The sequence below is a fragment of the Mobula birostris genome, chromosome 2, assembly GCF_030028105.1.
Source record: "Mobula birostris isolate sMobBir1 chromosome 2, sMobBir1.hap1, whole genome shotgun sequence".
Classification (NCBI taxonomy): Eukaryota; Metazoa; Chordata; class Chondrichthyes; order Myliobatiformes; family Myliobatidae; genus Mobula; species Mobula birostris.
The window spans coordinates 62,970,621-62,995,852 of record NC_092371.1 but is presented as its reverse complement, the minus strand read 5'-3'; the positions used below and the strand labels follow the sequence as shown (position 1 = coordinate 62,995,852).

General features: G+C 42.1%; 1 protein-coding gene across 6 annotated transcripts in view; it reads right to left on the bottom strand.

Moving 5' to 3' along the window:
- The window catches only part of LOC140187049 (band 4.1-like protein 1), a 337,723-nt gene that overhangs the window by 209,943 nt on the left and 102,548 nt on the right, over positions 1 to 25,232 (bottom strand). Inside the window, exon 2 of one of the 6 annotated variants that reach the window (XM_072241962.1) lies at positions 19,507 to 19,619. The exons of 4 other annotated variants lie outside the window; for them this stretch is intronic. The gene's annotated coding sequence lies outside the window, so the exon portion shown is untranslated. Of the gene's footprint in view, positions 1 to 18,848; positions 18,871 to 19,506; positions 19,620 to 25,232 lie in introns of those variants that run through there. One more of the 6 variants, XM_072241972.1, reaches the window with a different exon arrangement.

The window sequence follows — 25,232 nt, the reverse complement described above, 5'->3', positions numbered from 1 at the left end:
ACCAGCAGAAATGGATCACTCAGTTGGAGTCTGGATTACTAGAACTAAGAAAGTTTTATTAAAGAAACAAGCAACACAGTAATCGAAAGGATAATAAATGCAACAGTTCAGCAATGATAAACACACATGTGCACAGAATTAAGATAACAGGATCAATCAAGCTCTATCGTTGTCTAGGGGTAAATGACCAATTTCAAAGTGACACAAAGTCCAGTTCAATTTAGTTCAGTTCGCAGTAATCGTTGCCATGGCGATGGACAATATGGGGGGGAAGGAGAGAGAGAACAAGAACGAATGATCATTCAAAACGGCTTCCACACATAGACCTGCGATATTGCTCACAAGCAGATTTCGGGCGAGTCCTTTGTGATGTCACCTGAGGTCACCGACTGTGACCCCTCCTCCAGATGCGGTCGATCCTCTGCAGTGAACCTGACACCCAAGCAAGGGTGGACACACACCGGGTTCCCGCTGATCGTACCTTTCCACCCTGTGCGTCTATGGCTTGGTTCCTCAACCAGCCTTCCAAAACGACTCCCGCCGACTTGCGGGGGGGCACCACTTCCAGGGTCTCATTACCTTGTGGTGTCGTGTCTCCTGCCTTAGCGAACCTGTCCCTTTTTATCCCCCTGCTGGGGTATCGCCTGTCCATCACTTCAAACAGTTCAGGGGTCAAAGGGGGAGCCGATCTTGACAGCTCTCTCTCCCGTCCCTTCATTACACATCTCCAAATACTGTTCCATTGTCTTCCTCATCTCTCTCTCTCCCGAAGACAGGTGGCAGACCAACTGCTGATCACACAGGACAGCTAATATCCATGTGTATTCTTGTCACACTTCCCCCCCTTTAAGGATTTTTACCGGGGTAAAAATTACAAACATGAATACATTATTTGATACACACAAATATACATCTTTATCAGCTATTTGGCTAATACAGCGAGTTTGAAGTTGTCAACACCTGACAGACAGTCAGCCATCACATTTTCTGTTTCTTTTATATGTGTTATTAATAATCCCTTAGACCAGGCTCCAACTTAGCAAACTTCACAGTGGCCAAAAACACTGATGAATTGCGATCAATGTAAACTCTCATTTGGTTTTGACCCGGACCGCAATAACAAGGGTCGTCCCATTCCAACTTAGTTTTCTCTCGCAAGTGCTTAGTAGGAGGGGGAGGGGTAGTGACTGCAGAGTTATTGCAAAACTTCCTACAGTACCCCACCATCTCCAAGAGCTTTCTGAGGGCCCTCTTGTCTGTCGGGGTTGGGAGGTCAGCGATAGCCTGCACTGTAGCTTGCATTGCTGCCAGCTGCCCCTGTGTCACCACAATTCCCAGGTAAGTGACCTTCGCATGGCCGAACTCATTTTTCTCAAGGTTCACTATCAAGCTGGCTTCAGACAGCCGTATTAAATTGCCAATACACACCTCTGTGTTCGTCAGCCCTTTAGTCACTGAATTACTCATTCTATATGGATGTTGTTTACTAGGCTAACCTATTGTAACAGACACCACCCAACGTCCCAGTTCTTTGCATCGCCTCGGGACAATCAAACACACGGGTGCGAGTTGTTTAATTACTTCTCCTAAAGAGTCGCTTTGTTCGGGGATTAAGGGAGAGACCTTATCAGCAGACCTGGCCAAAACAATAGCCTTCTCCCATCTGATCGCTACCATACTAATCTTTTCAAAATGGTTTTTTTCTCTTATCAGGGGGCCCCTAGCTTCATTGATTTCCGTGCTAACACCGACTAGGTTTGTTAGCATATCAAAAGCCTGTGACCGTCTCAGTTCGCGTCGGTCATAATCAATAACATCCTTCCCCCTGGGCAGCCGGTAAACCTTTCATGGTTCCACCAACTGTTCCCTCCAGTACCGCAAAATGTCCACCGGGAGGTACCTCGTGGGCCAGGTTAAAAACCTCATCCCCATAACTCTTTTGCACCACCCCCCATTCCTCATCTGCAGGCACGGTACTTGGTCTCCCTTGCTTCCTTAGCACTTCCTCCTCCACACAATAGCGTACTAGTTCCCTTGTCAAGTCTGTGTCAGAGAGAGCTGTCTCTGCCAAAACCATCAGCCCCTCGTCTCGCTCCTGCGTCTGCACAAATTCTTTCCTGGCTACTGCTATCTCTGTCCCAGCTCCCTCACTACCTCTTGTCTCACTACACTCCTTCTTTTCATTTTCTACCCCCGGTCTCGTACAAGACTGGCAGAAACGTCTCAGCTAAATTCACTACCGCGGTCCCCTGATGAACCTGTGAGTCCATGGGCGGGGCCTCAATGCTGGCAGGCTGACCTGTCAATCTCACGACTGGGAACACGATTCCCCCGGCGATGTCATTACCGGGCAAGACTTCCACGCCTTTCATCGGTAATTCGGACCTCACCCCGATCGTGACTAGTCCAGAGACCAGGTTGCTTTGTAAGTGTATCTGGTGCAAAGGGACTGACTCTGTCCCTTCTGCAACACCTTTGACCTTTACCTCCCCAGTCTGGGTCTCTGAGCTAAACTCTAATACACTCTTCAGTATAGTGACTGACACGCTCCCGAGTCTCTCCAGATCCGCACTAGAACCGGTTTTAACCCCTCCTTCACTGACACCAATCCGGCCGACATAAACTTCTCGCGCCCTTCCTGAACTTTGGCAGACCTGTCCTTCCCTAGCGGTTCGTGTACCAGCTCGATACAGCCAGTCAAAATTGCCGTTTTTCCTTTTCCCGTCTCCTTCTTTGGGGCAAAACACCTGGACACAAAGTGTCCGACTTTCCCGTAATTATAGCAGACGATCCCAGGAGACTTCCTACCAGACTGCTCGCGGTCTACCTTATCCTTCTCACTAATCCCCGGCTTATTTTCTGACTTTTCCGGCGGACTCTCCCCGCCGTCCTGACTACCCTTCTGGTAGCCTTTACTCGGGGCAAACTTCATTTTATGCGTCAACGCATACTCATCCGCTAACTTAGCAGTTGTGGCTAACGTGGCTGCCTCTTTCTCATCTAGGTAGGGTCTCATACCCTCAGGGACACAACCTTTAAATTGCTCAATCAGGATCAGCTGTAGCAGTCTGTCATAATCCCCCGCTACCCCCTTCAAGGCGCACCAACGCTCACAATATGTCTGCATCTCACGGGCAAACTCTAAATACGTGCGGTCCCACTGCTTCCTCGCATGCCGGAACCTCTGCCGGTCTGCCTCCGGGACCAACTCATAAATCCTGAGGATGGCCTCTTTCACCACCTCATACCTCTGGGCATCTTCCGCAGACAAAGCTGAGTAAGCTTCTTGGGCTTTCCCTTTCAGTACACTCTGAAGTAAAACAGCCCACTTATCCCTCAGCCAGTCCTGACTTATAGCCACTTTTTCGAAATGGAGGAAGTACCGATCCACGTCGGTATCGTCAAATGGGGGAACCAGCCTAACCTCCTGGGTCGCCCGGAACTCTCCACCTTGGTTCGGCACAAGCCCCTGCTCGGCCCTTATCTTTAACTTCTCCAGCTCAAATTCCCTTTCCCTCTGTTTCTCCTCTCGCTCCAGCTGTCTCTCCCTCTCTCTCTCCTGCCTTTCTAACTGTTTCTCTTTCTCCCGCCTTTCTAACTCTCTCTCCTGCTCTTCTTGCTGTAACTGTCTGTCCCTCTCTTTCTCTTCTCGCTCCAACTGCCGTACCCGGAACTCGTGCTCGACTCTCAGTTTTTCAAGCTGCACCTGTACCGCGTCTCCAGCAGGTTTTTCAATAGACACCACCTCCAGATCGCCTTGGGGAAACACACCTTTAGATACATAGTGCTCTACGATAGCTCTGTGTATCTACTCTCTCCTCATTGTCGACTTCCCCTTAGCAAGATTCAACCGTTTGGCCACAGCTACCAATTTCGATTTCCTGGCATCCTCTAATGCCTCCAAGGTCGGCGCCTTTATAAATTCCTCATCCTCCATTTCTGCTGTTTGTCTTTTCTTTCTTTCGGGAATTTTGACCCAATCAATTTACTCCGTCCCAAATTTAGCGTTCAAAATCGCGGACGAGAACCCCACTTATGTTACATACCCCGTAACTGAGTTGCCAAACCAGCAGAAATGGATCACTCAGTTGGAGTCTGGATTACTAGAACTAAGAAAGTTTTATTAAAGAAACAAGCAACACAGTAATCGAAAGGATAATAAATGCAACAGTTCAGCAATGATAAACACACATGTGCACAGAATTAGGATAACAGGATCAATCAAGCTCTATCGTTGTCTAGGGGTAAATGACCAATTTCAAAGTGACACAAAGTCCAGTTCAATTTAGTTCAGTTCGCAGTAATCGTTGCCATGGCGATGGACAATATGGGGGGAAGGAGAGAGAGAACAAGAACGAATGATCATTCAAAACGGCTTCCACACACAGACCTGCGATATTGCTCACAAGCAGCTTTCAGGCGAGTCCTTTGTGATGTCACCTGAGGTCACCGACTGTGACCCCTCCTCCAGATGCGGTCGATCCTCTGCAGTGAATCTGGCACCCAAGCGAGGGTGGACACACACCGGGTTCCCGCTGATCGTACCTTTCCACCCTGTGCGTCTATGGCTTGGTTCCTCAACCAGCCTTCCAAAACGACTCCCGCCGACTTGCCGGGGGGGGGGGGGGGGCACCGCTTCCAGGGTCTCGTTACCTCGTGGTGTCGTGTCTCCTGCCTTAGCGAACCTGTCCCTTTTTATCCCCCTGCTGGGGTATCGCCTGTCCATCACTTCAAACAGTTCAGGGTTCAAAGGGGGAGCCGCTCTAGACAGCTCTCTCTCCCGTCCCTTCATTACACATCTCCAAATGCTGTTCCATTGTCTTCCTTATCTCTCTTTCTCCCGAAGACAGGTGGCAGACCAACTGCTGATCACACAGGACAGCTAACATCTATGTGTATTCTTGTCACATTAGGAAGTCAAGGATCCAATTGCAGAGGGAGGTACAGAAGCTCAGTTTCTGCAACTTCTCAATCAGGATTGTGGGAATGATGGTGTTAAATGCTGAGCTATAGTCAATGAACAGCATCCTGACATAGGTGTTTGTGTTGTCCAAGAGGTCTAAAGCCATATGGAGAGCCATTGAGATTCTGTCTGCTGTTGACCTATTTTAGCGATAAGCAAATTGCAATGGGTCCAGGTCCTTGCTGAGGCAAGAGTTCAGTCTATTCATGACCTACTTCTCAAAGCATTTCATCACTGCAGATGCGTCCTACCGGGCAATAGTCAATAAGGCAGCTCATGTTATTCTTCTTGGACACTGGTAAAATTGTCTTTTTGAAGCAAGTTGGATCTTCTGACGGTAGCAGTGAGAGGCTGAAAATGTCCTTGAATACATCCACTTTCGTCTTGCATGGGAATGCAGTAATCCACAACAAAGAAAATATCACATCCTCAAATCCTACCCAAGACAAATTCAATCTTTGAGAAGAAGTCTCTCTCAAACAAGCCCCATAGTGGCTCATCAACATCAAATTCAATTTATGAATTTTGTTCCTGCTTCAGCAAGACAACAATGACACTGCAGCGCTGACCATTTGTACTTGGCTTGCAGAGGGAGGAGGTGCTAATGAAGATTAAACAGGCTAATTTAAAGACTTTATTGCTTGGCTACTCAAAAATATAACCAGAACTGACATGAACATATAAAGAAGAAATGCATCCCAAATGTGCAACGCAGAAATATAATATCAATTGATCTTTTATTCTGAAACTCCATTTTATTGAGCTAATGGAAATGCATGGAACGTTTAGCAGAAACAGAATATCAAATCTGCCTTAATTTAGTGATGCATGCTTTGCTAAACAGATGATAAATTTTGGATTGAATTAAGAAATCATCTCATGTCATTTGAAATGACCCTTTCCGTCTGGCCAATAAACTGCACAATTTTAAAATTCAGCAAGTTCCATATTCTCCCACCTTTCTAAAATCTAGTCCTTTGCTCAAACCCTTCTCCATGATATCAATTTTAGAATTCACTTTTCCTCTTTCATATCATATCTCCCATCTCTGCAATTTCCTTTCATGCACATAGTTCACCCATCATGCTCTTCAGAAACTGAATAAAAGTGGTGTATTTATAAGTTTTGTAAGTAGCCTGCAGAACATTGCTATGGTTCACTGGCACCATCTTGTAGATTCATCATCAAGGACACCCAGCACCCAGGTCATGCCCTCTTCTCTCACTGCTGCCATCAGGAAGTCGGTACAGGAGTCTCAGGACTCTAATCACCAGGTTCAGGAACAGTTATTACCCCTCAATAATCATGTTCTTCACTTAACTTCACTTGCACCATCACTGAACTGCTTCCACTTTCAAGGACTCTTCATCTCATGTTCTTAATATTTATTATATTATCAAAGTAGATATATGTCACCATATACTGTACAACCCTGAGATCCATTTTCTGCAGGCATACCCAGTAAATCCAGGTACCGTAATAGAATCAATGAAACAACCAACGTGCAAAAGACAACAAAGTGTGCAAATACAAAAAGAAAGAAATAATAATAAATAAGCAATAAATATCAAGAACATGAGATGAAGAGTCCTTGAAAGTCAATCTATAGGTTGTGGGAACAGTTCAATGATGGGGCAAGTTAAGTTGAGTGAAGTTATCCCCTTTGGTTCAAGAATCTGATGGTTGAGCAGTAATTACTGTTCCTGAACTTGGTGGTGTGAGTCCTGAGGATCCTGTACCTTCTTCCCGAAGCGGGCAGCAAGAAGAGAGCATGACCTGGGTGGCGGGCGTCCCTGATGATGAATACTGCTTTCCTGTGATAGTGTTTTATATAGATGTGCTCAATGGTGTAGAGGGCTTTACCGGTGATGGACTGGGCCATATCCATTTCTTCTTGTAGGATTTTCCGTTCAAGTGCATTGGTATTTCCATACCGGAATGTGATGCAACCTGTCAATATACACTCCATTACACATCTTCACAAACTTCTAAGGAAGTAGAAGCACTGCCGTGCTTTCTTTGTAACAGCACTTCAGGGCTGGTCATTTGAAATGATAACACCAAGGAATTTAAAGTTGCTGACCCTCTCCACCTCAAAACCCCTGACGAGGACAAGCTAATGGACCTCCAGCTTCCTTATCCTGAAGTCAATAATTATCTCTTTGGACTTACTGACACTGAGTGAGAGGTTGTTGCTGTGGCACCACTCTGTCAAATTTTCAGTCTCCCTCCTATATGCTGATTTGGTTACATCTTTGATTTGGCCAAGGACAGTGGTATCGACAAAATTAGTGCTCCGCTTAGCCACACAGTTAAGTGTAAAGCGGTTAGAGCAGGGGAGCTAAGCACACAGCCTGGTGGTGCACCTGTGCAGATGGAGATTGTGGAGGAGATATTATGGCCAATCCAAACTGACCAGGATCTGCAAATGAGGAAATCGGTAAGCAATTGAACAAAGAGGTATTGAGGCCAAGGTCTTGAAGCTTACTGATTAGTTTTTAGGGGATGACAGGATTAAAAGCCAAGCTATAGTCAATAAGGAGCATGAGGTCCGGTTTGCTGGATCTTTCTTCATGAGGCAAACCAGGCATCTTGTTCATATTGATAAATACAAGTGCATCTTGATCTCGACTACCTTTATTATCATGAACCACAAATGGCTCTCACTTGATCCATTCTCCCAAATTACACCATCTAATGTGATCATTATTCAGAGATATTTTTCAGTTACTTCCAAATACAACAGAAGAACAACTTGTCTTTCGTTCTTTGCAGCAATTTATTAAGTGCTATATTTTAATTGATCCTGTGAAATCTGCAACCTTTTTTTATTTCCTTATTACCCCAAAATTTGAAAATCTTCAATTTCAGATGCCTACAACAGTTTGATGTGCATGAAATATGGTACAATGATTTGAAAGTTCAATTAAAATGCTTTAAAATGAAAAGATACTGTATTCAAGTGTTTCTTTGGACCTTAATTATTTACACTTTCACACTCAGAATAAGGATGAAAGGAAATTTGAGCCTAATCTGGCAGTAGATAATAATATCTGGGTTGGGCACATTTTAAGATTAAACCCAGCTTGTGCAAAGAGAAGCTTTGAGCAGGAAATTTATACCGTGCATCAAGCAGATGGGAGATACCGGAAGTCACAGAACCCCAAAGCCAGAGTCAAACTTGTCAAATACAAAAGAGTAAAGATAAACTTATTTGAAGCAGGATCAGCTAAGCAACATTGAGAAGAAAAACAAATTATGTGCAATATACACAAGAGAGAACACAACCAGAAAAATGCATTACAGTGTAAAATGATTAAAATGTAGTGTTGCAATACTGAGGTAACGATGAAGGATATGCAGATTGGTTCAAGATCTGAATGGTTGAAGGGAAATAGCTAATGTATTTTTGCACCAGGCGGTGTGGAACCTCAGGCTTCTGCAGCAGGACAGAAAGTTCCAGAAAGTCTAAACTTGGGATTCCTTGCAAAGTATTGTTCATTATGTAGCAAGGTATTTTAACCTGATGGATGGATTTTGTTTTTATCTTTGCTGCTTCCAAAGGTATCATTGATTATTCATTGTGTCTGACTACCGAGTGATTAAAAATCACTTTTACACACAAAAGAAATGACTGCTCAGAAAACTGCCAGGGTTAACATGAGCTCCTATGGTGTATTGATAAAGTAGCCAACACAAATAGCACAAAGGGGTTCAATTGGCCATGTTAGTGTTCAACCATCCCCGTAAGAAATTTAAGTGACTTTTAACTCTGGTTTCACAGTTTCTCAAACACAACCAAGCTAAAAGTGTCAAGACAAAATATCTTTAAGTTACATTTTGAACTGTTGTAATGGTTCAAGGAAGCTACAAGATGCTCTAAATTGAAGACAGATAGATCAACTCATGAGTAAAAGCAAAGAAACAGAATAACTGAACACAGGTGAGCCACTTAAGTCAGCCAATACGGTGTTTTTTTTTGAATCTCCAAAATCATGACTGAGTGGCTATTCATTCAAAAACAATTTCTAGTGCACTTTGGAGATGCCCTGAAAATGCAATCTGCTTCCCAATAAAAACCCATTGCCCTCCATAAAATGGTTTGTAGAGTTTTCTCAGAGTTGACCACATCAGTTGAAAGTTGTCCAAAACTAGTGGGCATGTGTTTCTGGTAGTCACATTCAGAGAAGACTTGAGGAAGAACACTTTTAAAGTGGATTTATTTATAATCTGAAATGCACTGCCTCATGAGGTGATGAAGGCAGGAAGTTTCACAGCAGTTATGAAGTCTCTAAATGAGAAGTTAAATTGCTGAGACGCAGAAAACTACAGACCAAGTGCTGGAAAATGGGATTAGTAGCAATAGCACACATTCCTGCACGGTTTATCAGGATTGATTTCTGCAAATGTATCCTGGTCATGGTCAAGTTCAACCAAGGCTTTGGTAGAGTGCACTTGCAGTATTCTATGCAGCTTTGGATATCAGAAGAATGCCATTAAGCTGAAAAGGGCTAAACCACAAGGTTAAAAAATCTTGATTGGAATCTCTGGTTTTCATCTGTTACATTCCAACTGGGAATGTAAAAGCCTGAATTGAAAATAGTCTCCAATTTGTTTGTAAGATTTTTCATTGATATTAAGAAACAGAAATATTCACAATTCTTTTTTTTTAACTTGCCCACACATGGAACAGATCTGTCATATTTTCCTAGTTAAATCAAAGCTGAATAATGTACCATAGTACACAACCAATTCCTTCTTCAGCAGCCATTTTGCAAACTTCATTTGTGTCAGTGTCTTCCATGGAAATCCTGTCTTTCAGGCAATTACTAAGAACATTTACCCAAAGAACCAACAACTGACAAATGAAAGTATCAAAATTAATTTTACCTACAGCCCCGGTGAAGTGTTCCAATCAATAAATATCTCGGAGACCTAATTTTGTTGAAGAAAGGTGGCTCCTTGCCATCTCCACAAATACATCTAGCAGATCTCAGCTCAACCTGATGAAAAATTATTAATGGTACCAATCACCATGATTTCATCAATCTTTTCCCAAAAAGAAACAAAATATCTTTGCCTGTTGTGTGGATGGATCTACCGAAGTATTCAGATGGAGACTATTTTATTGATAGCAATACACTAAATAAAGCACATGTCAACTTCTTCTCACACGAGCTGGATTTACTAAAATAATCGTCAAGTTATTCAAACAGCAATTAAAGAGACATTGACCTGTACTGCAGGGTCTTAATGTTAAATCCAATCTACTTGGTAAATTGGATCATTCCATTAAGTTATTTGGAATTTGAGAGATTTTAATTCACGGTGACTGGATTATTGTCAAAAAAATTTGCCTCAACAGAACTTCAGAGTTCTGCTATCCTCACTTAATCTATTGTATATCCAACTCTTGAACCACAGCTGTACAATTGACTTCAGTGGTATGTGATTCCACAACTCAACAGGCAGGTATGGGTGATCAATAAACAGTGGCCTTTTCAGCGAAGCCAACAATAACAATTTTACAAAGCGGTTTGCGTCAAGTCACTGAATACACAGTTAACAGCTTCTGTCCACCAATAGCACTGTTAGATATTAACAATATACACCCAGCAACAACATCAGTCTCAATCTTGTGATTTCACCTCAACTCTCACAAAGGAGCTTAGGATTTGAATAATACTACACAGTCTGTAAGAAGGTACTGAAGAGATTAGCTCACTTGAAATCGGCTAATGAGGAAATAACACCCTGGGTGGGGCAACCAGCGAGGAACAACCTGCAGTTGCTCATAAACTGGAAGCAACAGTGCAGAATGTGAACAGAATTGCTCAATAAGACATTTTCTATTTAGAGGTTCTAGTAGTAAGAGTTATAATTTTTGAAACCATGAAGAGTCAGACTATTTGAACCACGTAAACAGCCTCAATGTTTAAATTTAACTGAAGATTCAAGACAACTGCTGTGCTTTCATACATTAATACACGTTTCTATCTGAAGTGTCAGTAACTGGAACGATGTTTTAATCAGTGGGAACATTGTACACGCATCCATCCTAATCAATTGCTAATTTCTTCCATGTTCCATCTCAAATTAATTCTACTTATCACACATAATCTTGATGGGTTGCATCTCAGGCTGGTACAGCAACTGCTCTGCGTCCATTGGAACCAGCATGGAGCATGAACGCAGACCAGTCCGTTACAAGTACATCATGCCTTTCCATCCATTCCACGAATATTATGCTGTAGTTATACAGTTAGTTGATAAGGCTACACTTGGAGTATTAGGTATAGTTTTGGTCAGCCTGTTACACGAGCGACATTGCCAAGCTTGGGGAGGATACAGAAGAGATACTGCTTGGACTAGGAGATCTGAGTTATAGGGAGAGGTTGACCACACTGGATATTTATTCACTAGAATGCAGAAGAATGAGGGGTGACCTCAGAGTGGTTCACAACATTATGAATGGCATGGATAAGTGGGGCTAAAACAGGAGGCCACAGATCCAATAAGAGGGATATTTAAAAAGAGACTTGAGAGGCAACTTCATTACCCAGAGGGTCATGAGTACCTGGAATGAACTGCCAGATGAAATTATTGAGGCAGGTAGAATTGCAACATTTAAGAGGCATTTGGATAGATACCTGGAGGGATGGGGATTGGATGGCTATAAGACCATAAAATATAGGAGCAGAATTAGGCCATTCGGCCCATTGAGTCTGCTCTGGCATTTCATCATGGCTGATCCATTTACCCTCTCAGCCCAATCTCCTGGCTTCTCCCTGTATCCCTTCATGCCCTAACTAATCAAGAATTTATCAACCTTTGCCTTAAAAATACCCAATGACCTGGCCTCCACAACTGCCTGTGGCAATGAATTCCACAGATTCACCGCTCTTTGGCTAAAGAAATTCCTCACCTCTGTTCTAAAATTATGCCCCTCTATTCTGAGGCTGTGTCCACTGGTCTTAGACTCCCCTACCATAAGAAACATTCTCTCCACATTCACTCTATTAAGGGGTTTCAACTTTCAATAGGCTTCACTGAGGTCACCCCTCATTCTTCCAAATTCCAGTGAGTACAGGCCCAGAGCCAACAAACGCTCCTCATATGACAAGCTTTCCTGGAATCATTTTCATGAACCTCCTTTGAGCCCTCTCTAATGTTAGCACACTTTTCTTAGGTAAGGGGCCCAGAACAGCTCACAATACTCCAAGTGAGGCCTTACCAGTCCTTTATAAAGCCAAAACGGTCCTTGCTTTTATATTCTAGTCCTCTTGAAATGAATGCTAACATCGCATGTGCCTTCCTCACCACCGACCTAACCTGCAACTTAATATTTAGAGAGTCTTGCACAAGGACTCCAAATCTCTCTGCACCTCAGATTTTTTAATTTTCTTTTCATTTAGAAGATAGTCTACACTTTTATTTCTTCTACCAAAGTGCATGACCGTATACATCGCATCACCGTATTCCATCTGGCACTTTTTTTGCCCATTCTTCTAATCTGTTTAAGTCCATCGGTAGCCTCTCTACAGGGAGGATGCTGTGATTAATATGCATCAGCTTTGGCCAAAGGGCCAGTTTCCGTGTTGCATTACCCTGTGGCTAAGATTATGGGTCAAACCCTAGCATATGAGACTAGCTTGGATAGGCAACCCACACTAAATGCTGGAGGAACTCAGCAGGTCAGGTAGCATCCATGGAAATAAATAAACTGCCAATGTTTCCAGTTGAGACCCTTCTTCAGGGCTGGAAAAGAAAATGACAGAATAAAGAGGTTGGGGTGGGGGGGGGAAGAGGGGATGGAGAATAGCTGGAAAGTGATGGGTGAAACTAGGTGAGTGGGAAAGGTAAAGGGCTGGAGAAGAAGGAATCTGATCAGAGAGGAAAGTGGACCATTGGAGAAAGGGAAGGATGAAGAGACCTGGGGGAGATGAGGGGCCAGAATGGAGAATAGAAGGGGGAGGGAAAGAGGATGGATTTTTTTTTTAAATCCGAAAGGAGAAATCAATATTCATGCCATCACACTAGAGGCTATCCAAATGGAATATAGGGTGTTGTTCTTCCAACCTGAGGTACTTGGTTGTTAAGAACCTCTTGGGCCAAGAGGCCTATTTCTGTGCTATATAACTGTATGATTCCTGAACCAATTACCTCTTTTACACTGCCTTCCCGAGTCCACTATGTTTTCAGATCTTAATTCGACCTTTCTGTTACTCAAGTATTAATTCTTCAGCATTTCTTTTCGCTCCACTTCAGATTGCACTATTTTACGGGCATTGTAGTTTTACACCCACTGTATTTAATGCTGCATTTATTGTTACCATGGATACCGTTTACTCTTCAAGAGTCACACAAGCAATTTCATTGCACCCTGGTGGATATGACAATAAAGTAAACTGAATCTGAAAACAATGCTCAAACCTGAACAGAAAGGACAACAACGTGCGACCCAAATTGTTATTCCACCTCTTGGAGAAACGAAGCTTTTTGGAATATGTACCTGTCACGTTTTGTATCTCTAAATCATAAAACTAATTGAAAGGAAAGAAGAAGCCGGGGATCAATTTCAAAGTAAATTGTTATTATCATATTACATAGTATGTCACCATATACAATCCTGAGATTCATTTTTCTGTGCGCAAACTCAGCAAATCTATGGAATGGTAACTATAACAGGATCTATGAAAGATCATCCAGAGTGCAGAAGACAAAACTGGGCATATGTAAATATAAATAAATAGTGTAGTCACACACAAACATGCTACTAAAGAAACACACGGAGGCAGAGAGAGTTGAACTCAGAATGCCTTTACTGATTCAAAATCGCACGCTTAAATCTCCCCTCCCATGGGGCCCTGCGACCCGCGAGGCGGACGTGACGTTAGACTGTCCCCGGAAGGTCTGCCCCGAGTGGGTAGTTCCAAATGTGCTACCGCGTGTCTGCCCGCGGCTCCCAATGGCGGTTCGAGTCCCGCGTGTGCAGGCTGCCACAATAGCAATAAATAACAGAAACATCAGAAAATGAGATAAAGAATTCTTAAAGTGACCAGACACTTTCATTGGTTATAGGCACATTTCAATGATGGGGCAAATGAGTGTCACCATCTGCTTCTATTCAAGAGTCTGATGGTTGAGGGATGGTAACTGATCTTGAACCTGCATGTTTTAGTTTAGTTCTTAATTTATGCGGGGCACACACATATGACGCGGTGGCATGATGTTGTAAGCCATTCGTGCACTTTTACACACAACTCGTAGTAAGTTATGTCGACAAAGAATGCTTAAACAACATATTTACAGCATTATTCAAATATTATTGAAATATTAGGTACACAACCATATCCTAATCCAAAATTTGTTGCAGTTACATTGCCAAGATGGGATTTGAAGGTATGAATACTATGGGGTGCTAGACGCCTAAAATAATGCTAGAAATTTTCAAGTTAGATAGCACCCGGAGGGTGGTGAAGGGGAGAGAACAGCAGATGTTAACATTTCAGGTCAAGCCCTTTCATACAGTCTGTGAACTGAACTATGCTGAAGCAAAACCTCTCAAGAGATGATCTCATGGAAATGTACCAGCCAATATACTGTTTAAAATGATGAGTATTGCACATGCAATTAATATCATTATAGCTTGATGATAATGAACAAATATACCCTGATGTCAGCTTCAGCTTGACTGCTCTTGAGTGACGGAAATCAGCTGATGGGCAATTTTAGCACTGTGGCTCAATCAGCAAAACGGGATCAAGCAATACAAACAGATCTCTTTTTCTCTTCTTGTTACTGTCCAACTATAAGCATTCATGCGGCACAGTAGATAGTTACCACCGGTCAAGGCAGATTTGTGTATTATGCAGGTATCCCTGCTTGGCAACACGGACTGCTTCATTTGCTGACAGTTGTGAATACAATTGAATATTACACAAATAGCACCAAACAATTCCACTGCTGACATAACATGGAAAGAAATTAATTGAGGAAGCAACTGAAAATAGTTGAGCTAATATCACAGTGCAGATGAACTCCGGTGGTCAAAGGTCAAAGGATATTTATTATCAAAGTACGTATACGACACCATGTACAACCCTGAGATTTGTTTACTTACTGGCATACTCAATAAATCCAAGAACCATAACAGAATCAATGAAAGACATAGAAACATAGAAACATAGAAAATAGGTGCAGGAGTAGGCCATTCGGCCCTTAGAGCCTGCACCGCCATTCATTATGATCATGGCTGATCATCCAACTCAGAACCCCGCCCCAGCCTTCCCTCCATACCCCCTGACCCCCGTAGCCACAAGGGCCATATCTAACTCCCTCTTAAATATAGCCAATGAACTGGCCTCAACTGTTTCCTGTGGCAGAGAATTCCACAGATTCACCACTCTCTGTGTGAAGAAGTTTTTCCTAATCTCGGTCCTAAAAGGCGTCCCCTCTATCCTCAAACTGTGGCCCCTCGTTCTGGACTTCCCCAACATCGGGAACAATCTTCCTGCATCTAGCCTGTCCAATCCCTTTAGGATCTTATACGTTTCAATCAGATCCCCCCTCAATCTTCAAAATTCCAACGAGTACAAGCCCAGTTCATCCAGTCTTTCTTCATATGAAAGTCCTGCCATCCCAGGAATCAATCTGGTGAACCTTCTTTGTACTCCCTCTATGGCAAGGATGTCTTTCCTCAGATTAGGGGACCAAAACTGCACACAATACTCCAGGTGTGGTCTCACCAAGGCCTTGTACAACTGCAGTAGTACCTCCCTGCTCCTGTACTCGAATCCTCTCGCTATAAATGCCAGCATACCATTCGCCTTTTTCACCGCCTGCTGTACCTGCATGCCCACTTTCAATGACTGGTGTATAATGACACCCAGGTCTCGCTGCACCTCCCCTTTTCCTAATCGGCCACCATTCAGATAATAATCTGTTTTCCTATTTTTGCCACCAAAGTGGATAATTTCACATTTATCCACATTAAATTGCATCTGCCATGAACTTGCCCACTCACCCAACCTATCCAAGTCACCCTGCATCCTCTTAGCATCCTCCTCACAGCTAACACTGCCACCCAGCTTCGTGTCATCCGCAAACTTGGAGATGCTGTATTTAATTCCCTCATCCAAGTCATTAATATATATTGTAAACAACTGGGGTCCCAGCACTGAGCCTTGCGGTACCCCACTAGTCACCGCCTGCCATTCTGAAAAGGTCCCGTTTATTCCCACTCTTTGCTTCCTGTCTGCTAACCAATTCTCCACCCACACCAATACCTTACCCCCAATACCGTGTGCTTTAAGTTTGCACACTAATCTCCTGTGTGGGACCTTGTCAAAAGCCTTTTGAAAATCCAAATATACCACATCCACTGGTTCTCCCCTATCCACTCTACTAGTTACATCCTCAAAAAATTCTATGAGATTCGTCAGACATGATTTTCCTTTCACAAATCCATGCTGACTTTGTCCGATTATTTCACCGCTTTCCAAATGTGCTGTTATCACATCCTTGATAACTGACTCCAGCAGTTTCCCCACCACCGACGTTAGGCTAACCGGTCTATAATTCCCCGGTTTCTCTCTCCCTCCTTTTTTAAAAAGTGGAGTTACATTAGCTACCCTCCAATCCTCAGGAACTAGTCCAGAATCTAACGAGTTTTGAAAAATTATCACTAATGCATCCACTATTTCTTGGGCTACTTCCTTAAGCACTCTAGGATGCAGACCACACCCAACAGAGCAAAAAACCTGTGTGCAAAAGACAATGAACTGTGCAAATACAAAATAAAAAAGAAATAATACGTAAATAAACAAACAAACATTAAATATGGAGAACATGAAATATGGAGATAATGACATTCAATGTGAGACCATAGGTTGCAGGAACAGTTCTGTGACAGGGCAAGTGAAGTTGAGTGAAACCCACTGTTTCAGGGGCCTGATGGTTGAGAGGTAATAACTGCTCTTGAACCTGGTGGTGTGAGTCCTGAGGTTCATGTAGCTTCTTCCTGACGACAGCAGCAAGAAGAGAGGACGTCTTGGGTGGTGGGGGTTCCTGATGATAATACTGCTTTCCTGCAATAATTGTAGATGTGCTCAATGGAGGGGCGTGTTTTACCAGTAGGCTTTTTCCATACAAGGATATTGGAGTTTTCATACCAGGCAGTGATACAGCCAGTCAATATACTCTCCTCCACACATCTACAGAAGTTTGTCGAAGTTTAAAACGTCATGCCAAATCTAGATATGGAATGACTGACCTCAAACAACCATAAACTTTTACTTTTATCAGAATCAGTATTATTATCACCAATGTACATCATGAAATTTGTTGTTTGTGGCAGCAGTACAATGCAATTAAACGTACTATAAAATATCTTAAGAAATACTGTGGGTAACAAAATTAATAAGTTGTGCAAGAAGAGAGCAGAAAAAAATGAGCGACACAAGAGATTCTGCAGATGCTGGAAATCCAGAATAACATATATAAAATACAAAATGAACTCAGCAGCTCAAGCAGCATCTTTAGAGAGGAATAAAGTGTTGACATTTCAGGCCAAGAACCTTATTCAGGACTCTGTTACTTATCTGGTCAAAAATCTGACTGTGTAAAGGAAGAAGCAGTTCCCGAAATGCTGAGTGTGTGTCTTCAGAGTCCTGGACCTCCTCTTTGATGGTAGCAATGATAAGAGAGCATCTCCTGGATGGTGAGGATCCTTACTGATAGTTGCTTGAGGAACTATCATTAAGGATTGAAGTACTAATGGCAGTACTTGAGGAACCAGCTTCTGAAGATGTCCTTGGTGGCACTGAGGCTTGTGCCTTTGATGAAGCTGGGTCATGTGCAAAGTAATGGCTCCAACCTTTGGAGGCTTTTCCTTCAGTGCATTCCTTGTTTCCATGACCAAGCTTCTTCCCCACCTTATTGCCCCGCCTCATTACTTTCAATTTTGTTTAAACCACCCTGTGAAACAACACCTTGGTGCTCCTACCCTGTTAGACAGAAACTATGTAGATATAAGCTGTTAGTGTATTTGAATATGTCGCATTACATCAATGAGGAAAGTGCTCCAAAAAAAAAAATGGAGTTCTGGTTCAAAGGAAAACATACTTATGAAAAATCCAAATAAAGCTGATGATAATAATAATGTGAGACAGCACACAAAATGCTGGAGGAACTCAGCAGAACAATTCCTCCGGCATTTTGTGAGTGTTACTCTGGATCTGCAGAACCTCCTATGCCTATGATGATGTGGGTATGGAATGAAATGGAGTTTGTTACCCATTTGTCATCACATTTCATACATCATTGCTGGGCTTTGAGCACTATAATGTTAACAAAGTACTATTACCAAGGAAACAACAAACAACAGTTACACTGTCTATAATACAGCACCTATCCCCAAAACGCTGCAAAGTATCAGGCTAAAAGACAAAGTACATTTATCCATCAACACTGAAGTTCAGTACACATCTAAAGTTTCTGTGCCAATTTCCAAACTGCACATTTGAATGTGTTCTCATCTGCAATAATAACATTCTTCCTGTTAAAAAAAAAATTCATCTTTTCTGGTCACCCCACCCCCACCCCCAGATGAAAATCAGAGCATACTATTCCATGGTACCAAAGTGGTTAGCACAATGCTTTACAGTACCAGTAACACAGGTTCAAATCTTTCCACTGTCTGTAAGGAGTTTGTATACTCCATGCTCTATCTCAATAAATTTGATTTCTGGTAATAATCTGCATCACTAACTATGCATTTTTACCATTTAGAAAGGTCTCAGAGAAAAATGTCTCACTACCAGTGAAAAGAATATTTTCTGAACAGCTGCCTAAAAAGCTTTCAGATAATCAAATGAAATGGTACTTAAGTGACTTCTCCAGATCTTGATAGAAGAGACGTATCCTACACAAGAACTGAGATAGCAGACAGGTCCCTGAATTTCTGTTAGTTTCAGATGGTTCCTGCGATACAATAATTATCTTACATATGTCACAACCAGCCACTTTCATTGGAAGAATCTATTGAAACTTCAAATGCAGAAGTGACTGGGAGGGGCAATGGTGCACCAACCAGTTGAGCAGCTATGAGTATTCTGTCCAGGCAATGAACTGTGTTATAAATAAAATGGTACTGTGACAGAGTATGGAAAATGAATCACAACTTAGAAATATGAAACTTTGTACACCTGATAACTAGTTGGCAATATTAAGAACTATGCATGTTACTAGTAAAGCACTATACTACGAACATAAAATTTGATTTAAATATGGTCTCAAGACAGAAGGTGAAGTAGGAATCCAAAATTAAATAACTGGTTTACTTACAGTCAGGTGAACCATATGTCACAGCATTAAAAAAATTAAACCACTAACAAGCAGTTACTAGTTTTACCACGCTTCGTCTTTTGAAAAAAAATTAGCTATCACCTCAAAAAGGGTATAACTGCCATTAAGCAGCAGATTATAGTAAATGTTTTAACAGTGATCTGCTGGGTGCCAAGATCCAATGGAGAATTACTCACCTTCTGATCCCCTATAAAGGAATACACATGCTGTCAGCAAATAGAAAAGGGAGCTGAAATTTCGACCAGTGTTCAAGCCCACAAACCAGACATTGGAAGGCAGCTGCCATCATCTGCTTTGGAGAATAAAAGGCCAATTGAGCAATTTTGCACTGAGGCAGTCAGTGGAATATTGTGTAAAGTCACGTCATTAACTTATCCATATGACATTGTCAAGGTGAAAGGTTAAATAGGTTATTTGGCTCTTGGAAACAATCCCATCACATATCTTACAAAAATACTCTTGAGTTATTGTTCAACGTGCTCATTCATATTTTCTGCCCCATCAGTAACATCAAATTGTGAGAAAAAAATAGAATCTTTTATAGATTTTTCAAGTCTTTTCTTCTGTGAAATATTATGACAAGTACTTGTGAATTTGAAAGCAACCACACACAATCTCTTAAAAAAAGGCATTTACAATTACTCTGTTCCCCAGATGTAATGTAGCAGCTGTGGTTGCTGTGTAGGTTAGAAATAGCAGTCCTTGTTAGCTTCTGTTCAATGAGGCAGGCACAGTATTTAACCAATATGAACTGAACAATGCCACTGTTAATGCAATAGTGACTGCCACTAATTTAGAACCTCGGTGTGACTTGCCCACTAGTCTATTTAAATCTGTACGTTATTCAGCCTAACCCACTGGTTTACTGATAAATATTGTACAGTCAGTCATGGGTTTGTGCATTTCAGTCTCAACCACAAGCAGCTTTGACTATTTTGGATCAGCTGCTTTGCAGAGTTTAGTGCTACATTTATCTGAGGGTGAGGCATTATGCGAAGAGAAAGAGAAACCTTTTTTTTTGAAAAAGCATACTTCACCCTGTCCTTCATAAGAAGGTCATTTAAGGGGCTGAGACAGTTAAATTGGAACAGGTTCCATTAGGCTTTTAAAGAAAGTGTTTTGCTATGATAGATATTCTGAGTTACATGGCCTGCAAACAGGCCCTTTAACCATGTTATTCTGAACATCAGGCACTCATTTACACTAATCTCATTTCCTATTTATTTAGAAATGCAGCACAGCTACTGGCCCTTCCAGATCAACAAGCCCATGCCACCCAATTATACTTATGCAATCAATTAGCCTAATAACTGTATGTCTTTGGAATGGAGGAAACCCAAGTAGTCACTGGCAGAACCTACAAGCTCCTTACAAACGGCAGCAAAATTGAACCTAGGTCGCTGTCATAGTGTTACGCTATCGTGCCACCTCCTCTTCTTCGTCTCATATCTCACATGCACAATAAGACATCACCAGCCTGCACCCCACATCAGAATACTAGCAGCAACATACAGTGGCTGATTAACCTATCAATATGCAAAGGTTTGAGATATTGGAAGAAACCAGACACGAGGACCATTCATGAGGTCAAAGAGTAAATACAGTAACTCAACACAGATGCTCAGGGTTGAGCCTCAGTCACTGGAGCTGAGATAATGGTTCAATGGCACCATTACCGACAAGAGGACAAATGCAAAGCAAAGAAGGTGTGATCTTACTATCAGAGCTGGAACACTTGGGAATTAAACCAGAAAGCATACAGTGAACAAATGAAATCTAGAACTCATTCTAAAGGTTCAATGGTTCATTTATCATCAAAAGTATACAACTCTGAAATTCTTCTCCAGATAGCCATGAAACCAAGAAAAAGAAAGGCAGCACAACCATCAGCCCAAATCCCTCTTCCCCACACAAAAAAAAACAGAAAGATTAGGGGGAAAGATAGAGAATATAAAAAAACCATAAGATTGAAAAAAAAGTGCACAGTCCAAGTCCACATGCAAAATGCAGAAAACCTGGGCAACATTCTCCCTCTTCATAACAGAGCAATCTCACCAGTGACAGAAAGGCAGTCTCCCTCTCCGTAGTAGAGTGGTCTCACTAGCAATAAAAAGGTAGTCTCCCCTCTCTGACAGCAAAGCGATTCCCCAATGACAAAAAAGGCCGACAGCTAGCATTTCAATCTCGCTCGTCGCTTTAATCAGCCAATAATGGAAGCTTTAATTGGTGAAATGGAGTCGAACATTGGCTTGCAGCCTTCTCACCATGAGGTTCCCACATGCAGCCTCTGTTTCCCGGAATCCCCTCGGAGACTGCCGTGCACTGAAACATCATAACGATCTCCAATTGGCTAATCGCTGCCTCCAACAGTTCCAGATCACATTCAAGATGAAGAACAAAACATAAAATACATAAAAGAAGTGAAATATATGGTTTCATCATCTATCCAGACGATGTCGACCAAAGCAGGCACCATCTTGACCACCAACACACTCAGGCTGCAAACAGAACCAAACTATTTTGGGTGAAACTGTAGATTTTTGACAGGCAAGGCTACCAGCCATGACACCGTTGCTAAAGTGATAGAATACAATTGAGGAGCTGAAGGACTTACACCCACTTCTACATTTAGTTTCTGCACACATCATACATGTACATTTCCAGTGAAGGTGCAGTCATGATTAACCACATATCTCAGGTTCTATTCAGCTGAAGAACTAGTATTTGCAAGTTACTTCTCAGTGATACATATTCTTGCACATTTATTTGCCAGTAATAACTACTAAATAAATTCAACATCGGTTCCAATTCCTACTGCAAATATCAAGTAGAATTTAACTTTCACTCCAGTCTTTCCCTCCTTTGAGATTCTCTGCACTGTTAACCACCTGATTGATTCCTATATTTGACCAAAATAAACCAAATATCTGAATGCTCAATTTCCTCTCAACAGCTGTCATCAACTCCATGTAAAACTCTTGAGTTTTAACTTTCTCCAATGGTGCACTTAAACTGCACTAAAGCAGCCATCCATAGACATGAATCTTCCCACCAACTGGCCTCCACAGTGAATTATTTCTAAACACTTCTACACTTGGCTTATGGAATACCCATTTTAAAAGCATCATCCAGAGAACACCCACCAACTTCAAATATTATCTGAAAAGCAGTTCAGTGGAGCATGCAGTCCCCAATCAAACCAAATACAATGATTAAAATATTGCTTAAACCAGCTCATCCATCACTCCACTGAGAACAAATGAATATCCAAAACAGAAAACAAAACTCAAATGATATGTTCACGGAGAAGGGACAGATTAGACTCCTCGGTGCATTTTCACTGTTAAAGATCTTCAGCTGAGCCCCATCAAATAATCTATGTTAAAGAGATTTAAACCGACTTTCTGTTAACTAAATGGCTTAAAAATATGTAACTTGCACCCAAGGTGGCTAAGGGAAAAAAAATGGCTCTTGTGACTTTCACTCATTGTTCAGAGCAGGGTAGGTGAGAGGGTAAGGGGTTAAGGTATGATGGAGGAGTGGATGAAAGCACACTGCATAAGAATTAACTATTGGAACCACACAAGAGCAACAAACCTGACCTTATTCATACTTCATACTTAATGGTTGTGTGCAGAAATATGCAACAATTTCATAACACAAAAGACAATAGGAATCTATGATATTTTTTAAACAATCCATATCCTAGTCCACATCAAGTGTAAAGCGAGGAGGATTCAGAAATTATTCCAATCTCAGCCCAACAAAAGGCAACACTCAGAAAATGGTTTCTTCAAAACAGAAGGTGGCCTCTACCAGCAGAACTCCAAGCCTGAAACAAATCACCTTCTGCGCCATTTATGGAAAAATTTCTTGGACCTGCTTCCATAATGATCGGAGATTTTGCATGTCATGACCTGTTAAAAGCCAAATGAAGTCTAAAGTCAAGGTAATTCATGAACTAGTGATTCCAACGCACTATTTATTGCCATGTTGAAGGTATCAAAGAGTCCAGAAAAAGAGTTGTCGTATCACACTGTTCAAATATCCCATATAAAGTCTGCATCTTTAAACTGCAGACAAGGCATTCTGAAGATTCTGAAAATGTTGAGTTACACACACAACATGCTGTGTTCCTCCAGCATTGTGTGTGGTGCATCATTGGACTGCTTGGTCAATAAGAATCACTTGTTACCCTTGCCCACTTACTTTTGATAGACAACTTGAAGCAATGGTATTTAAAAAGTGAGCCTTTATTATACTCGGCAAATTTACCTTCTGTATTCAGAACAAGCAGCTGCTGACTCAGAATAAAAATGGCATATTCATCTGCACAGCATTTCTCTTTCAACTGGGCACACTGGGTTTTATGCTTTAAGTCAGAGCAGAAAATGAGATTCAGTGCCTCAGAAGTGTGCTTGCAGCTAATCCTGGATCACCAATGATGTCCTCGGGAGATCTGGCCCACAGACTATACAGGATGCCTGCAGAAACTTCTTCAGCACATGCCCCACAATCATTTGCCAAAGCATGACCAAAATAACACATACATCACAAAGCTAAGCTAAAGCTCCAAGACGGCAACTAGACTGACTAACTTTAAATTCCTTAACTCTACAATATTAGAGGATCTTTTCTGGGACCAGCACATAAATGCCATCAAAAGGAGGCACAGTAGTGTCCCTGCTTTCTTAGAAGTTTGCATAGATTTGGCATATCACCTAAAACTTCTATGCATGCAGAGTGGACAGTATCCTGACAGGTATGAAATACCAATGCCCGGGAACAGAAAAGTACACCTAAAGTGGTGGATACAGCCCTGTTCATCACAGGTAAAACCCTCTCTCCATCTTTGAGCACATTTACAAGGAGCAATGCCATATGAAAGCAACATCCATCATCAAGGACCCATCATCCAGCCATACTCTCTTCTCGTTACTACCACTGGTCAGGTTACATCCCATACCACCAGGTTGAGGAACAGTTCAACCGTTAGGTTCCTTAGTCAACACAGACAACTTCACTTACCTCAAAGCTGAACTGACTCCACAACCTACAGGCTTCCTTTTCAAGGGTTCTACAACACAGTATTTTTTATATTATTTACATGATTTGTCTTCTTTTGCACACTAGTTGTTTGTCAGACTTTACGCATAGTTTTTCTTAAATTCTATTGCACTTCTTTATTTGCCTGTGAATGCCCACATGAAAACTAATCTCAAGGAAACATATGGTGATATATACATACTTCGATAATAAATGTACCTTGGGGGGGCGCTTTGGAACCATGAACCAAGATGGCAGCTTAACGTGGAGGCTCTGTACAACCTTGCACTAAACAACTTTAAAAACCTAAGTTAACAATACCAACTGTGTCAAAAATGACTACAATCAAGGAGTGTGATATTTTCACCCGAAGACGCGGCTCCCAAAAACTGAAAATCAACACTCCATCGACAAAGCAAGACGAGGAAGCTACTAGTAACATGTCGGAGCTGACGGCGGTGCTAGCTGAACTAAAGTTACTTCGCTCTGAGTTTGGAGGATTTGGATCCAAACTGGACAGTATAGATAACCGCCTGGGTAAGATGGCCAGCTCTATCGCTGCCTTGGAAAACAATATGTCGGAGGTGAAGCGAAATGTTGCTTCTAATACCACATGGATGGAAGAGGCTGAAAACCGAATAATGACGGCAGAGGAGCACATGGAAAAGAACAAGACCGAACTAACCAATGCCATGAAACGAATCGCCTACCTGGAATCCAAGACTGAAGACCTGGAGAATCGGAGTCGAAGGGAAAACTTGCGGTTGTTTGGCCTCCTGGAGGGCGCTGAAGGAAACCAACCATTGCTGGAGTTCATTCAAAACATGCTACCACACTGGCTGAAGCTGGACAGCGA